This window comes from Furipterus horrens, unplaced genomic scaffold, assembly GCF_987537825.1.
Source record: "Furipterus horrens unplaced genomic scaffold, mFurHor1.1.pri manual_scaffold_2, whole genome shotgun sequence".
Lineage (NCBI taxonomy): Eukaryota > Metazoa > Chordata > Mammalia > Chiroptera > Furipteridae > Furipterus > Furipterus horrens.
Window position 1 is genome coordinate 206,685,553 of NW_028327172.1, and position 17,217 is coordinate 206,702,769.

Genomic DNA, 17,217 nt, shown 5'->3' on the forward strand with positions numbered 1-17,217 from the left:
GTGATGAATTAAGAGAAATATTTTTTAGAACCACAACTCATCAACATTGGCACAGAATGAACATGCTAAGTCACAGTTTGAAAGGGAATTCAACTGGAAAGACATTTTCCTCTCTGTGGGACTAGTGTGTTTATATTCAGTATCATAAATAGAATAGACCCATAGCCAATTGCAAATGACTTCTTCCAAAATAACTTCTTTATACTTATGTAAATGTAGACTATCCGACACTGTTATATAAAGCTATGGCTAGTAAACATTTATCTCTCCCAAAAAGCCAAAGTAGAGTATTCAGATTATTGAGCGATTTATAAAAAAAAAAAGCCATTTTAAGGGTGGCTTCGATCTTTAGTTATTAATAGCCTGGATTTGGTGGGAATGGTAATCAACACTCTCTTCTGCATTCTATGTAGATAGACACCTTCAATCATAGTAACAACCTGTGTGGTGGTGACTATTATTAATCCGCATTTAACAAATATCACAGAGGCAACATCTCAGAATAGTATAGTATTAGCTCAAGGCTCAACCTAAGTGTAGCATCTACAGATTGAAAAGCTTTTTCTTACACAAGATTGTTTTGATAGTCATTTCCTTTGTATGTGTTATGTGTAATACATACTCATCAAAACCATTTACATTTCTTTGCCCTTTCAGTAACCCTGATTGATGAGACAGGTAGGAAAACCATTTCTATATCCATAATGTAGGGACCATCCTGTAGTTTGGGGATCTAAATGTTCTTCATTATGGTAGGAAGCCTAGATGTTGGGCATCTCTTTAGTACTGAGAAGGTATCAATTATGGAGCTTAAAACAAACCAAGACAATACAGAACAAACAGAAAACCTCAGCTTATCCCAGAGAATGACAAATCTTGACAAAGAATGACAATGAATTTCTTCACAATATAAATAAAAGTCTGAAGGCTTCTCTGGTTTATTTATGTCATTTCTTGACAGCCCATTAAACCCTACCTGGCTTATTCCTCCATAAAGACCAGAGCTTGTTATGCACCCATTTTATATTTCTTTAGTCTACAGCTTTTGTACCTGGAAACCCAGCCACAAGCATCTGACTTGAATCTAGCCCTCACCTAATTGTCAAAGGATGAACCTGTCACTTCTTCAGGAAGTTCTCACCACTCAAAAGGAGACACTTTTATAAAATAGCACCTTTTCCTGATTATAAAAGTAACTCATGTTGGCTTTAGAAATTTTTGAAAAATCTTTAGAAAAGCATGAATAAAAAGTTTTGTTATTTTTTTGTTTTTTTTTTTCAAACTACCATATTTACCACTATTAACATTTCTGTGAATGTTCGCACAACTTAGATTGCACGGTACATAATGTTTGTAAACTGTTTTTTTTTTTTTTAAAAAAAAACCTAACTATATACCATCAACAAACGTGTACACTATCTTGTCACTACATATTCTTCTGCGACATCACTTGTAATAGCTGTGTAGAATCTTACATGCATCATCAGTATATAAGGATATACATTGAAGTACAAGGGCTTGGTAGGACCAAGAATTAATTAGATTGCCTGTACTCTAAAGAACTCTAAAGAACTTTGAGGATCTATGTGGACCAAATCCCATTTTTGTATACTTTATTATCTTCATAACGCTTGCAAATATCTGAATTCACTTATTGATGTGCTTTTTCATTTTCTACTCCCTTGTTAGAAGGTAAAAGCAATGAGACAGGTAGCTTGCCTAACTTGTTTCCTTTCTATCTCCAGCATCTAACACAGCATGCAGTGTAGTTTTTATTACAAATAATATTGTTGGGATGAAAGAAGGAAAGAATTGTTATCTTTTTCTGACACCTAGAATGTCTACATTTTCAGTATGGAGCAAATGAGCTACTGATGAATTATTTGGTTTTGTGTGTGGCTTTGGGTCTCTCCTCTGTGTGGGTACCTCTCCATAGTTGTATCATTTATGTGTGGAGGACAAAGGAACATAATGTGGAGAAAAATTGGCACCAATCAAGTGAATGCGTATCTTAATGGGAGAATTAATGACCATTTATTAAATATTTTTCACTAACTGGAGGCTAATTAAAATTATGTCAATTTCAGATTTTAGCACCAGATCTAACTTTCTGGATCTGGCATTCTCAGATAAGGCTCACTGACATTTCACCTATAAACTATGCTTATCTCAAGTCGGGTTAATGTAAGAATTTGAATGAGGAGAAAAAACATTTGAATGAGAAAAGAGCCAGTGGAATCAATGATTTGTAGGTTAAGACTCACATGTTACGTTTCACTCTTGATGGATTTAAATGTTTGTAATATATTTAAATGGAAAAAGAAATCAAATTTACCATAGGAAAGTAATGTGGTTATATCAATACAAATGCTCTGCTAATTCTACCTGCCCAGTTCTGTGTTAATAGAACTCATTTTTCTGAATTATTACATGATATTCATGTTGCTATCTGTGTTATTTATATATGCCTACTTCGGGTTGCTTCTTAAAAAATCCTTAATTAATGCAGTGCTTAGAGAGTAGAAAGAAGATGCTAAATCAAGACCATTAAGCTATACTATGACTGAAAGAGCCATTTGTTTTCATTAAATATGATTTTAGGCACTCTACATTGGAGCCTAAACATCTTTCCAACTAAAGTGTTTAATTATCTCCTTTTCTCCAGTCTCTGATGGCATCAAGACTGTACCCAGACAAAACATCCCCCTAGGCTCCATCCTTCCTCTCCAAGGGCCCAGAACACTGCTACACCCTGCATCTGGGCACCTACCATAGACTGTTCAAATGCTCTGTTTCTACAAATACTAACTGAGCACTTGCCATCTGCCAGTCACTGTGATATTGTTAAATCACAGAAATCCCTGGCAGAGTGGCACAGTGGAAACGAAAGAAACCCCTGCTTCAGAGAACTTGCTTTCTAAGAAGGAGTCATTAATCAAATAAGCAAATAGCGCTATGATTCAATTCTGGGTAAATGAAGGTTGTGAAGAGAAATAAAGCAGGTATAGGGTAGAGATCTTACTTGATCTTTGCCTGGGTCTGATTTTATTGTTCACAACTGTTCAGCTCATACCTTCCTATCAGTGATGTCAAACTCCTTAGTTATCCAATTTTCTGCTCCCTCTTCTCTTTCACTGCACACATCCCTGGACCATCTTTAATCTTGTGTCTTTTAGGAAATTTCTCATCATCTTTCAAGTTCCAGGTTTACTTTACCTTCTCGGTGAACTCTCTTTACCATCCCCACTTTTTTCACTCACTCTCACGTTCCTCCAGAGCTACTCACCTATTCTCTCTATCACCAAACCTCATGTATTATATATCGCAATAGCATATTTCATTTTAACCAATTATTTTCTTATTAGATTGGGACATTTCTGTATTAGATTGAGAAGGCAAGAAGTAATTCTCAACACAATGATTTGCACAGAATATGTACTCCAACAATGGTTTTGAGTGAATATATGAATGAATGAATGATTGAATGAATAAATAAATGAATGAATGAAATTCTTCTACTATACCTTCAACAATGAATTAAACCCAGATCTAGAGCAGTGCCTAACACACAGTAGGTTCTCAATAATAACTTACTGAATAAGTTATGTTTCATTCAAAAATAAATGTAAAAACTATTGAACAATACATAAGAAATAGTTCTTAAATTTGGATAAATTTTGCATATAAGACACACTCCCAGTAGCCAACTGTTATAATCAATTTCCTTTATTAAATTCTTCTTAATCTATAATATAGTCATTGATAAAGAACTTTTTTATAAGGAGTTTAAGATATTATGTCTTAATTAAAACATTATACGTAAGTCCGTTTTTGTATTTCAGCAGGTTAATTGCATTGCTCTTCCATGTGTATGGCACCTGATTCTTCAGAGTGACACTGATACATCACACCACTAAATCTGAAGTCTTTGCTAGAGTATATGTAGCGATGCTTAGCATGGAAGGAGCAAAAATGATATCTCCAATAGATGAGAGGGTCTGAACAGAGAGGCATTCATTTCACCCAGCAATTCATCAGCAATGGTGATTCAAGGCACCTTTGTCAAATTCGAGCAGGGGGGTAAAGAACAGGTAATTCCATCTCATGGAAGAAAGCATCACTAACCTGCTCAGACTCTTTACATGTGCCTCTGTCTGTCAGGCAGCGTCCTCTCTTCCTCTGACTGAATGCGTGCACTTATCTGGTCTGACATTGACCACAATTTGGAAGGTCAGGCATCTGTGTCACACGGTGTGAACAACAGGAGCTAAATAGACCTGAACTTCCACAAATTATTAATGTTGTTGCCATTTCAAGTGCCATATTACCCTCTCCCACACCTCCCGATGAATGCTTTTCCATATTTGTCAAATGGAAAGAAAATGCTACAGTGGTATTCTCAAGAGTGAGCAGTGTCTTCCTGCAAATACTCATGGTTAGCCCATTAGGCAGAGCTCAGCAATTGTGGATCATTGCCAGAAAGAGGTGTAAGAATCTGTCACTAATAGGCCAGCTCAATATTAAAGCATAGTTCCAAGAAATATTGGAACCTTAGAACCTTCATCTTTATCAAAGAAAGTACACTAGTAAAATGTCTACTATGCATACTCAGACATTATTTTTTTTTTTTACACAAACAACATTTTCTGGATGAATTGAGCAATATAAATTGGGTAAAATTTAGCAAATGTACACTGAACCTGAAACTACTTTATATGAGGAAGGTACTTCTATACAAAAAGCTTACAAGTTTTATACTTAAAAAATATGATGAAACTCAAATTTATTTAAACTCAAATGACATTCACTTACTGAAAATTAGTGCATGAAGGGAACAAGAATAAATTTTCATAGAACTTTAAGAGAATCTGGTCATGCTTCCAGTTTGTGAAATAAAACTGGTCGAAGTATAGTAAGTTTTATATAAATAGTACTTGAAATAATTTTTTCAAAAGTTTATTGACATTAGTTATATTAAGAGATGACATCATGGGTGATTACATTCTTCTGGATTTTTCCCCCTTAGTTTTCCAAAATGTCTAGTGATTCCCTTTAAATGAGAAATATGTCCTTTAAATTAGAAAAACGAAAGAAACCATAGTACATGAAAATGATGGGTTGTGTGTTGTTCCTTAAGATTGAATCTGTAGAAAATTTTCTCAGTTGTCTATGAAAAAGAATACTGGGCATCTTTCAAAAGTGTCTCTCATTCAAACGCATTTGAATTTTTTTTAGACCCATGTTCTCTTAGATGGTTCATTCTTCTTTATACTTAGTATCGTGCTGCCATGAAAGGAAATACAAAGTCAACATTGAAAACTTAGAAACTGTTTGGGATTATTTTAAACATTTAGATTTTTTGTATTATACTATTTTTAATTTGAAGTTTGCTTATATTTTGGATATGGGAAGAACACTGCCTATACTGGGATCCAATTCTAGCCACTTCTTTTTTTTTTTTTCTCTCTCTTTTACTTTTTGGTTTTTCATAGCCACTTCTATTGCTCTAAGAAAGCCATTCAGTCTACATTTAGAACAATTGACTCAGTAGAAAAAAAAGAAAAAAAAAAAACCAGGCCTTTTTCATCAATTTTTGATATGATAGATGTATCCAAATGCTGGTCAGCTTTTCACTGAATGTTACCATAGGCAACGGTTTTTAGAACTGGATATGAATAAAGGAGAATGGAGAAAAGAAATACTGTATGAATACTTCTGTGTGGCCATGTCCATTTTATTCATGTGGCTATTGAGATTTAGATCTTCGCATTTTCTTTATCTGTTTCTCTGAGCTCTTAACCATTCTCCCCTGGAACACTGAAGTGCATACCTAATCAGCCTCCCTCCCCATTCCCCCCATTCTGGCCCAGTCTTTAAACCCACTGCTGCCAGACCAGAGAAAGCCACCAAAATGTTGCTCTCACTGCCTCCCTCCTTGTTCGAAAACCCAAAGTAATAATCAGTCTTTATTTACTATGTGACAGGCATTCTGCTAGGGCCATGGATCTACCAGCATAAAAGAGCTTCTGCCCTCCAGAAAACTCAAGGCGTTTTTATTTACAGTCTAGTGGGAAAATATATATATATATATGAACAATGAATTCTAAAGCAGGTCAGGATGACGTCAGTGACCAATGGAGCCTAAGGAGAAGGCTTTAATAGAACAGGGAAATGAACGATGAATTCCTTAAAAGCCCGCCCTCTAGCTAATAATTAGAGTACCACTGAGAGTCGTTTGTTTCTAGTTTCAGTCCTTCTAGATTTAGCCAATCCTTTGCGTTCACAAACTTTTATTCCTATCTTGGCCCATTTCACAAGTTGCTAAAGACCTTTCTCCATTAGGACATTTTTGAAAGGTCAGTTTAAGAAAATTCAAGTCATATCAGGTTGTTAAATAAGGATGGGGATGTATTATTAACTGATGTACCCAGAAAGTTTAGAACTACTTCCAAACTTTTAGAAACTATTTAAAAGTAAATAAAGCTTCAGGTGAGGCTTAATCCAGCACCTAAAATGTCACATCCAAGTCCTGGTTTCCCTTTCCTATGTCTTCCATGTGGAGGACCCCTGGGTATTCTTAGACCCATCTTCAAGTCACACCAAAAGGGTAGTTCCGGAACACAACTCCTTGTACTAACTTCAAAAATAACAGCTTCTATTATCTAGACGTCTAATACAATTCCTGACCCTGATTCTCATTGCCCTGAATTGCGCCATGGCCCCATTCATGAATCAGTCATCACGGGAGCTTTATATCAGTTGTCTTACCCCAGTTAGGGGCCATCTCTAGAATGGGTGGTGGGGTCATCTCCAGCTGCCTCATGAGGAAGGGAGAAGAGTGCTTATTGAAAGCAAGAATCGGTACTATTTTAGCAAAAGAAGGAGGAGTCAACTGGATGGCAAAGTGAATAAGAAAATAATGAATTAATTAAAAACCAAATAAATTCACAATTTTTTTTAATTCACAATTTTTGAACCTCTTTATTCTTGGACAATAGTTTTATAATGCCTTCTCATGCTGTAGAAGGAATTCCCAACTCAAATGTTGTTTACATTCAGAAAGCCTGCTTTTTATATGGTGTTTCCCCAGCAAAACCTGTCATAGTATTTTGAAGAGAATAAGCAGTCAGTAAATTTATTATTTTTTATTCTAAAAATGTCCACTCCATCATTCTACTTATATTTTATCAAGTGAGCAATGTTCTCTCTAATGTTAAAACCAAAGATTTTTCTAGAGCTTCATTTCTATTTAGCTCATTTCTTCTCAGAACTAAGTAATATTCCATTATCTGGACTTTCCACAGTATGTGTATTCATTCACCCACTGAAGGACATCTTAGCATTTGGTGTTCTCAAAACAGCTACAGTTGACCCTTGAACAAGATGGGGATTAGGGCACCGACCCCCAACAATGTTGAAAATCCACATTTGACTTTTGACTCCCCCAAAAACTTAAACTATAGTAGTTCTTCAGTACCCGAGGGCAATTGGTCTGGAGTCCTCCTCGGATGCCCAAATCCACAGATGCTCAAGTTCCTTATATAAAATGATGTAGAACAATGCCTATACAGTTATTGAAATTAAGTTATCAATGAAATAATATTTCTAGAGTGTCTAAAAGTATTGACAAGCTTTGCAGTCGCCATCTCTGGAATCTGAACTCCTGTTTTGGGTACATCAAACACTAACTTCCTCCCGGATATAGGTTAGAGATAACTATTACACACACATATATAAACATTTTATTGAGACATTGTAAAATTAGTTATAAAAATATAACAAAAACCCTAACGGCACGTCCTTCTCAAGAGAAACACTTGCCTGAACCCACAGAATTTTATCCTGAGTTCCAGGCAGACTAATCCAGGCGCCTCAGGGCATCTGTGACGCTTCGTAGTTTTATGAGAAATTGCAGTACGTGTGCCTTTTTCTAAGCAGATAGTTTATATGTTTCCTCCTTGTCCTTCAGGTCCCAATGCCTTGTTAAAGTTAAAGAACAAGTTCTTCCTTAATTGTGGATATAAAAACTGAGACCCATTCCTTCATTTACTCACCATTCATACAAAAATATGCATGAAATGCCTTGTATATTCCAAGTGTTATGCTAGGACCTAAAAATACTGAGGTGGGAAAGTTGATAGCAAATTCCCTAAAATCATAGAATAAAGGATACAGGGAATAAAAAGTCACAATAACTGTATGAGACGTACGTAATTTCTGGTTCTGAAAATTCTACCATTAATCAATCACTTAGTGTTTCTGTCTATACAAAGAATTAGTAACCAGAAGCGACTCTGGAGACAGTGAGTAACCATTCACTGACCTAATATTGCATAATTCTGAATCATTCCAAAATCCACGTTAATAACCCTGCTTTTTCCGCTAGTGGGGTATCCTCAGTCACACAAATTTCTAACAGCCTGCTGGACACCATCAGGTGTGTGCCATATTGGCTCCTATAAATCAAGGTTTCCCAAAACCTGGTTGACATTTTCCTCTTATTACCTACCTCTGTGCCCTTGACTTGGCTCCAGCCTCAGTTCTTTTTTATTTCTTTTTGCCTGTTTGTATGTAGACCACCACCAAATCCCACTCCGCCTATTTCATCTCAGTCCCTCAAAACATATTTTTACTCTTTCTTTCCCCCTTGCAGTTCATGCCCAATCACTTCCCAAGTCTAGCTAGATAGCCTCTCCTTCTAAATGTGAATTTTAAATGCGTGTTTTAAGAGTCGGGTTCTGCTTAGGTTATTGGACCGCTAAAAGCCTTTTCTGTTTCCTAACAGCTTCTCAAATCCAGGGCATACTCCTTCGGTCCTCAGTGTGTCTGCCCTTGGTGCCCCCAACTTGCCTTTGCACACATACCTCCCACCGTGCCCCAGGTTGAACCCTCACTGAGGGCACCGTGGAGACCTCTCTGGGGTCATTCTCAGTAGTCTCACTTTTGGGCCCTTGGCACTGATATGACCGATAGTGACAGCGGCACTGATATGACCAATAGTGACAGCAGCCCTGATAATCACTGTGGAGCATTTATTGTGCCACTGGGCCGGGTGCTTTGCAGTCATGAACAGCAGGTTGAGTAACACAGCGCTAAGAATTAGAGATCTGAATGCCAGCTCCACAACCTATTTAACTGAGATATTAGGTCGGTGCCTTAAACCTTCTACCTCAATAAGATGCAACACCCACCTGATACTGGGTTGTACTGAGGAATGGGTACAGTAATGGAGTTTCACACCCTGTCTCGTGTACAGTAATCACTCAATGAATGTTCATTGTTAGTAGCATTATTAAAATCCATAATGATTATTCAGAGTAGTTGTTATTATTTCTATCTCTGTGTTAAACTTACTGAAAGCGTGGATGCTAAGCATCCCTCTGTTAGACAGTCTCATTCCCATTTTAGTGTCAGAAAGGTTTGCAGGTTCCTTGCACCTTCCCCACGAAGCCTTCAATTGACCTTCCTTGTGTAAATATCATTATTATTTGTTTATATCTGCTCCAGGATATTCTTCACATAATAGGGATAATTGTTTATGTGTTATGTCTTTCTAAATTGGATAGTTTATCATTCCTTTGGGAGACCAGTGTAAGGATAGAAAGAAGCAAGGCGTGGTGTAAAAGAACACAGTTATGGCTCTCATTTTCAGCTGTGTGATATTGAGCGAGTCGCCTGGCCTCTCTGATCCTCTGTTTTCTTATCTCTAAAATGGGAACAGCAATGGCTTCTGGTGTGTTCCTGAAAATTAAATAAGCTGGCAAAAGAATAGTGATTAGTACAGCACCTGGCATTTAGGCAGGGTCTAGTTCAGAATAAATTACCCTCTCTCATTCTCCTGAAGAGAACAAATTTACTCAACTTCGTATTCTTCACAGCAGTTAGCACCCTGTCTTACAAATGTCTGGTGCTTAAAATGTATCAAAGTAAACTAAATTATCATTACATCCAAAGATACCTAATAGCAATAAAAGTAGTAAGGACGTATTGCAATATAAAGATACTAGTTACATGCATTGTTATTATAATGTTATCTTCTTATTATGATTTAATAATGATATCTCAGAGTTATCCCTGGGGTGATCGCTTACAATATCTCTTATAAACTGTGGCCTGGAGAATTAATCTTTGTGAAATCCTTACATCTGTGAAGTAATTTGTCACTAGTCTTTGTATTCATGGAACTTTGGAGATAACTACCATAGACTTAACCTTTGAATTGTAATTGTTAGTTTACATTTCCATATTTTAATATTGGGTTGGTCAGAAAGTTTGTTTAGTTTTTTCTGTATGATGGCTCCAGTAGCGCTTAGTTGTCTTTAATGTCATTCGAAACAATTGTGTTAGATTGTATTATGACAGCCGTCATATCAGCATGCATTTTTTAAAAATTTATCAGAACTTGTGAATTTTTGTGCATCCATTTTAATATTGAAAGTGGAAAAATACACAATATTTTTGGCATATTATGCTTTATTATTTCAAGAAAGGCAAAAATGCAACTGAAACTTAAAAGAAATGATGTGTGCTATGTGTGGAGAAGTTGCTGTGACTGATCAAATGTGTCAAAAGTGGCTCGTGACATTTCCTGGTACTACTGACATTTTGGCCCAATAATTCTTCGCTGTTGTAGGCATTGGAAGATGTTTAGCAGCCCCCCTGGCCTCTACCCACTAGAAGCCAATAGCGAGAGGTAGCCAACATACTCAAAATATCCAAATCAGTGAAGTTATTGGGGAAAATGAAAAAAAAAAAGTGTCTTTTATATTACAGAAAAAAATAAACAGACTCTTTGGCCAACCCAGTACAAAACTGTGATCCCCTCACAGAGAGGCCCCCCTCTTATTTGCCTTCCAGTCCTAGTCCCTGACACAGCACCTCGCCTGTAGACGGAGCCAGTCACCAGGCCTCGGTCCTTAAGGAACCGAGGAAATAGAAGGTGATGATGAAGCATAATCACGCCCCTGGCATGCGAGGAGTTCCAGGTGGGTCTGGAAAGAACCTCCCACGTAGGAAAGGAGCACAGGAGGGCTTTCTGAGGAAGTGCTGCGTGCACCATTTTATTTTATTTTTTATTTTTATTTTTCCTTTCTTTTATTTTTTGGTTTTCCTATTACAGTTGTCCCATTTTTTCCCCCATTGCTCCCCCCACCAAGCCCATCCCTTCTCCCACAATCATATCCCTCCCCGTTGAACCATTTTAAGAGATAAGGGAGAAAACAGTGTTACTCTCAAAAGAACTCTCATTTGTCTGAATCAATGAATGTCTCCTTGAATGAAATCTCAAAGAAATGTAGATTACAAGATCGACCATTGTGCTTAACCCTGAAAAGGCTCAACGTCTTTTATTACAACAAAACCGCACCGCTTGCTAATTGACGTTCATTAATTGAAAAATATATCTACACAAGTGGAATAAGGATACCTTGTAAGCCATGCTTTATAAGTCAAGTCTTTTTAAATTACTCTACAAATTTCCATTGTTTCAAACTCATTCTTGAAATGAACAAGGAGTCTTCTTGAAGAGCTCCAAGATCATGTCAAGGAAGAGAATATATTTTATCACCCAGTCAATTTGTGTACATCAGTAATTAGATGCAATAGCTGTCAATAGGTACCTGTAGGATTAAGCACAATTACAGTTCTGCAGAGACGGGCCGTCAGCGCGCACTGCGTGGTTATCAGTGTGTATTTTTTTCACTGGTATTTAAATTCTGATGCTCTTGGGACTCATAACAGAAGGTTACAAGATAAATACTATAAATCTTTCCAGAAAGTTCACCCAGGGCCTTTGCTAAAAATTGGCCCTGGAGCCCTGGAAAGACTATGTAAATGAATCACCACCACGTTCTGCCTGTCTGTCCCCAGAGCTCAGCCAAGGACTGTGGAAAAGATTGGTAATAAATGAAGAAACAGCAGGAAAAAGCAATAGTTATAGACTGATGAAGAAAGGAACTGAGGGTGTTTTTTCATTTCTATGGTAGATTTCACATATGCCCCTGTATATTTCACAAGGTTTACAGGGACATCAAGTGTTACACTAATGGGAGATAAATTTATACATAAAGATAAGGATGGTTGTCTCAGCTTTAAGATATGGGGATAAAATACTGTATCTTTTTTATGTGGATGGGAACATGAGCTGTATTCATGCAATACAAGTAATCAAACTTATAGAAACTGTATTATTGATCAAAAAATTAATAACCTTTATTCTGGGGTACTCAAAATAGAAAATTATGCAAGACAAAAATGCTTGTTCACAAGGCAGTCAGTATAGTAAAGGCGATAGCCAAGTAATCAGTGAGTTTACAGTATGAACAGCATAGCAAGAGGAGCGGGAGTCAGGGCACAGTTAGACCAGGGAACACAGGGATGCAAGTGGGATGTTTTGCTGAAGATGATGACATCTGAGTTGGGCTCTGTGATTGTGAATGGGTCACACAGTATGTATTTTTTCAGGTCCAAGGAGAGAGTAAGTTAGCAGTTGAAATTATTAGTATCTTATCAAGTAAACACTTATAACCAGCCAGGCACAGTGCTAAATGCTTTACATATTTTATCCTCATGGCTATAAGGTGAGTGCACATGAGTATTCTCATTTTACAGAGGGAAAAACTGAGGCACAAAGAGAGGAGAAGTCAGTTGTACCCAATCATATGTTACAAGGTCAGGATTCAAATCCAGGTCTTCATAAATGCAATGCCTGGGTTGTCAGACACCCTGTACAGGGACATTAGAACTTCTCAGAGGACTAAGAGGTAAACTGGATCAAATATTTCTTGGGAAAGTAGAGCTCAGCCTGACTCTTGCGACATGGATGGAAGACCAAAAGGCAGAGGGCAAGGTACGACATTTTGCCTGGAGAACTGGACATGTCTAAGATATGGTTTGCTCTTGTGTGGGCTGGGTTTCTCTGGTTTTCCAATTGTTTAGAAGCCTAGTGGCTTGATCTTGCTGAGTCTTCCAGACGTCCCCTGAGGTGGGTGGCATTTCAGCACTCCAGCACAAAGAATGAAAAGTGCCCTCACCCTACCATCATATCCTTCATAGCTGAAGCAGCTGGGAAGCAATTATTTTACTTGCCTCTGACCTTGACAGAAACCAAAGCCAGTGTACACTTAATTCACTGTAGTTATGTTTTTCTCTTCTTACACCAGTGTTTCTCAACGGTCTTTCATTACTGTTCTCCTAAGAAGCCTTCTTAGAATTTTTTTTTCTATTCAACACCAATTAAATTCTAACACCCCAGATATGTTGCTTATCCATATACGTACTCTTTGCAAATATGTGCTTTATACATAAAGAGAGTAAGATTTTTTACCATGAACTAATTTTCACCCCCTTGGGACTGATACAGCCCCTGATGATCGTGGATGCCTCCTGCTGTGCTTTGTCCCCTAATCTGCATTCCATTGTAATGGCAACAAGGGGGACTATGAAAATAGACAATTTGAAATCAGACTAGCTCCCAATACAGTCACCTAACCTGCCTGCATACAAATTTCTCTGTGGTTCATGGTGATGAGCATACATACCTAGGGAAGTTTTATTAACAGATTAATATGGTTAGAAGCAAAGACAATAGGAACTTAGAAAATACGACTTTCTCCTGTTTCTGTGGCATGGTTCCTTTCAAGCTCAGCCTTTCTGCTGCATTTTTCACCTGCTGATTTGCTCTTTTTCCCAAGGACAGAAGCAAGGAGTCAGAGTAACCACAGAAAGGATTTAATACACAGAAGACCAATCATTTCATATACACAAGGGATAAGAAATGAACACTTTGCATACAATACATATGGGGATAATAGTGTACATTTTGAGAGTACTTCATAAATGTAAAAACTTCACATACCTGTGCTGCAAGATTACTTGGTGAAGTGAATAGAAATAAAATTATGAGGGGAGATGACCCAAAAACCAGAATTATCTTCTGGAGGGTGGGCCCATTGTAGTACAGGCTTCCCCCACTAGGTGAGCGTTCTAGGAACCCACCGTATCAGTGTGCCAGCGGGCCTTGTTGTGAGAGGCTGTATTTGGCTTCAGGGAATTTTTAGGAAGACTCTTTCAACGCATTTGCGCATTGCATGATGGGTGAATTACAAGTGAACCTGCCCACACCTGGCTGAGTGTTCAGCAGTTTTTTGACCAAAAAAGGCATGACCCCCGTGCCCCACCCTCCCTATTCACCTGATCTCACCCCAAGAAACTTTTTTTTGTTCTTTCCCTGGATGAAAAAAGTCCTCAAAGGGAAACATTTTGCCAGTGTGGAAGTCGTGAGACAAAAAATGGCAGAAGGACTAAAAGATGTCAAAATCAACGAATTCAGAACCTGTTTTGAGCAGCGGGAAAAAGTCTGGGTAGGTGTATTGCTTCAAATGGAGAGCACTCTGAAGGTAACTAAGGTTTAAACAAGTGCGAATAAAAGCACAAATTTCCAATAAATAAATTCTGGGTTTTTCTTTGGGTCCCTCCTCATATTAGCTTCACAAAAAGTAAGAAATGTCAGGTATGTGGCCAAGCCTATCTCACATAGTAAGAGATTGTGAGGCTGGAACTCCAATTCAATTTCTCTGATTCTAAATGAGCTAAACTCCACTGTTGCTTATATATTACTTACAAAACCTCACTTTTCAAGCATAAAATCTAGTAAGTTGACAAAGGTCTTGCAAATCTATAAGTAGGCTTTATTTCGCTTCAATTTTAATAATTCTCCATTAGTAAGTATTACATTTTATATTGGTGATCCCTATCCTTAAACTTTCACTGAGATCTCATTATTTCTTTGCATAATATTTGAAATTCAGCATAATTTTCTATCTAAGAACGAACTGGAAAAAATAGTACCTCTTTTTCATGGGCTTAACATGGAAAGATTGAAAATTGCAGTCCCTTTGGCAGGTACTTGGAAGGAATACCAAAAGAAACTTTCTATAATGATACGAAGTTTGGCACAATAGGATGCAATAATGATGAAACTGATTTCTTGTTTGTTTGTTTGTTTGTTTTTGATCCCCTAAGTTATTAGATAAAGCCTACCTCTAGCCATTTTCTGTGAATGCCATTTAAAAACAATTTAACGACAATGATAATTGGATTGTAACTAGTAATGATAAAGTGTCTTCTATGCCTAGATCTATGCAAATTAGAGACTTCTGGCTCTTGGTGGCATTCAGAGCTTGTTTTTAATCGGCATTGTAACACTCTAGACTATTTTGATGATAGAAGAGCTCGCCAGGGAAGAATGCAGGTCAGAATACTAAACCCCAAAAGCACGGCCCCTCCTTGCATATTGCATTGGGCAGTTTAATAAGAGCAGCAACTAACAACACACCTGCCCGGGTATGTTCAGAGCTGTAAAAGAAAAGAGGTAACAATTCCTAATGAGCCAGCCATCTTTACCAGGCCGCCAGTTGGCTTCAGATAACCCTCCCATTATTCTTAAGTCTTTGAGGGCACTCCAATATACATTCCTTTATTAATAGCTCTCCTGTCATCCATTATTAGGCATCCTTTTATATTAAATCACTAATGTGTCAGTCTCCCAAAGCAATATACCTGTGAGTTTTAAATTGCCATTCAACAAGAAATTATCAGAAGAGCTTATTTCAACTAGTTAAGAACATGATTATGAACAATGCTCTGTGTATAGATAAAAAGATAACATAGGTTAAAGTTAATTATTAAAGTGTATTTAATTAGAAGAATCTCATATGTAAAATTTGACCTATAAGGGATAGAATCATATGGAATCATATTTCTTTACTAAAGGATCATATTTTATTAGTTATCATGAATTGAAATATAGTGAAATTTTAACAAATGTTTACTGCATTTTCAACACTGAATGAGACACTAATAGGGATATAAAAGAACTGCACAGATTACATCTCTGACTTTCAAAACCTTACAGTCCTATTGGGGAGCTAAAGCATATATGAGAGAGAGAATAATAATATAAACTTGATTAAATGACAAAACATATGGTAAAGATTTGCATTACTGAAGGGGAATTTAAAAAAGTAAATTCAATCTGCATCATGATTGCAGAAGGCTTTAGGAAGATCTCCCTAAAAAAGAAGAGAAGAGAAGGATGGTCATGGATCAGAAAAATTAAGAATCAAGGCACAAGACCAGAGGCTGAGCAAAGCCTGAACCATGGAGCAGGAAAGCTGGGAAGGCTGAGTCTTGCTAAGAACCCAAGGAAATGGGGTGGATGCAAAAGTCAGAGAACCATATCATGAAGAGATTATTTTGTAACTATTTTCGAAGGGATCTGTAGGCAATGGGGACATTACCACATGTGCTCACAAACTGCATGGGCCCATCTGATGTGCCTTAGAGAGAGCAGTGTGGTGGCCTTGGGTCTGTGGTTAAGCATCCGGAGGAGGAGGGAGAGCCATTAGGAAACTATGTAGTAATCTAGCCATGGGAGAAGAGGTCTAGGTGCACAGAATGCAGGGCACAGTAAGAATAAAGAAGGACGCATCTCATAAACTACTCTTTTTAACTGATCCATTGCAATTGAGAGGAAGTAAATACAATTTTTAAAACTGGAAATATTTAACTGATTGAAATAGGCTCCTCTCTGAAGATTTCCTGTCATATTTCCAGTTACTTAAGAGCAAAATTTCTTTAGGAAGATGTCACACTAATGACTTAATATAGAACAAGGCTGAAATAATGAGGGACACCAGACATATTAACAAAGGGATATATATTTTTTGATGCCACCATTGCCTGGGGCATTGGCCTAGTCTAGAAATTTGTCACAAAAGAATCTGCTGTCTGGGGTTTTAGCTAGCTTGAGACTGCTTGATGCTTTGTGGCTTGCTTGCTATAGGCTTGTATATGTGTATGTACTCACGTATTATTAGTACACAAATAATGCATACACGTTAACAAAGTTTTGGAAAAAAAATCAAGGATAAATTCTGCAATCCCACCACCTGCAGATAAGTATTGTTAATCTTTAAGAGTATTTTGTTCTCGTAGATCCATGTATATATCTACTTGTTTTAATAAGCATTGCTGAGAGTAATCTCTCTTCTGCCATCTCTCTTTTCCTTGACTATCTTAAACTCCTGTCTTCTCTTTTTGTCTCTTTTATGTTTAAATGCACTTATTCAAATACATCATAACTTGTAAAAATAGAATCATAACATTTTTTTCTAGCCCCACAATATGGAAACACAGAGAATCCCTCTACTTTCTGTA

General features: G+C 37.2%; 1 protein-coding gene across 1 annotated transcript in view; it reads left to right on the forward strand.

Annotated features, from left to right (window-relative positions):
• KCNIP4 (potassium voltage-gated channel interacting protein 4) overlaps nt 1-17,217 on the forward strand; it is a 391,027-nt gene that overhangs the window by 50,482 nt on the left and 323,328 nt on the right. The window lies entirely within an intron of this gene.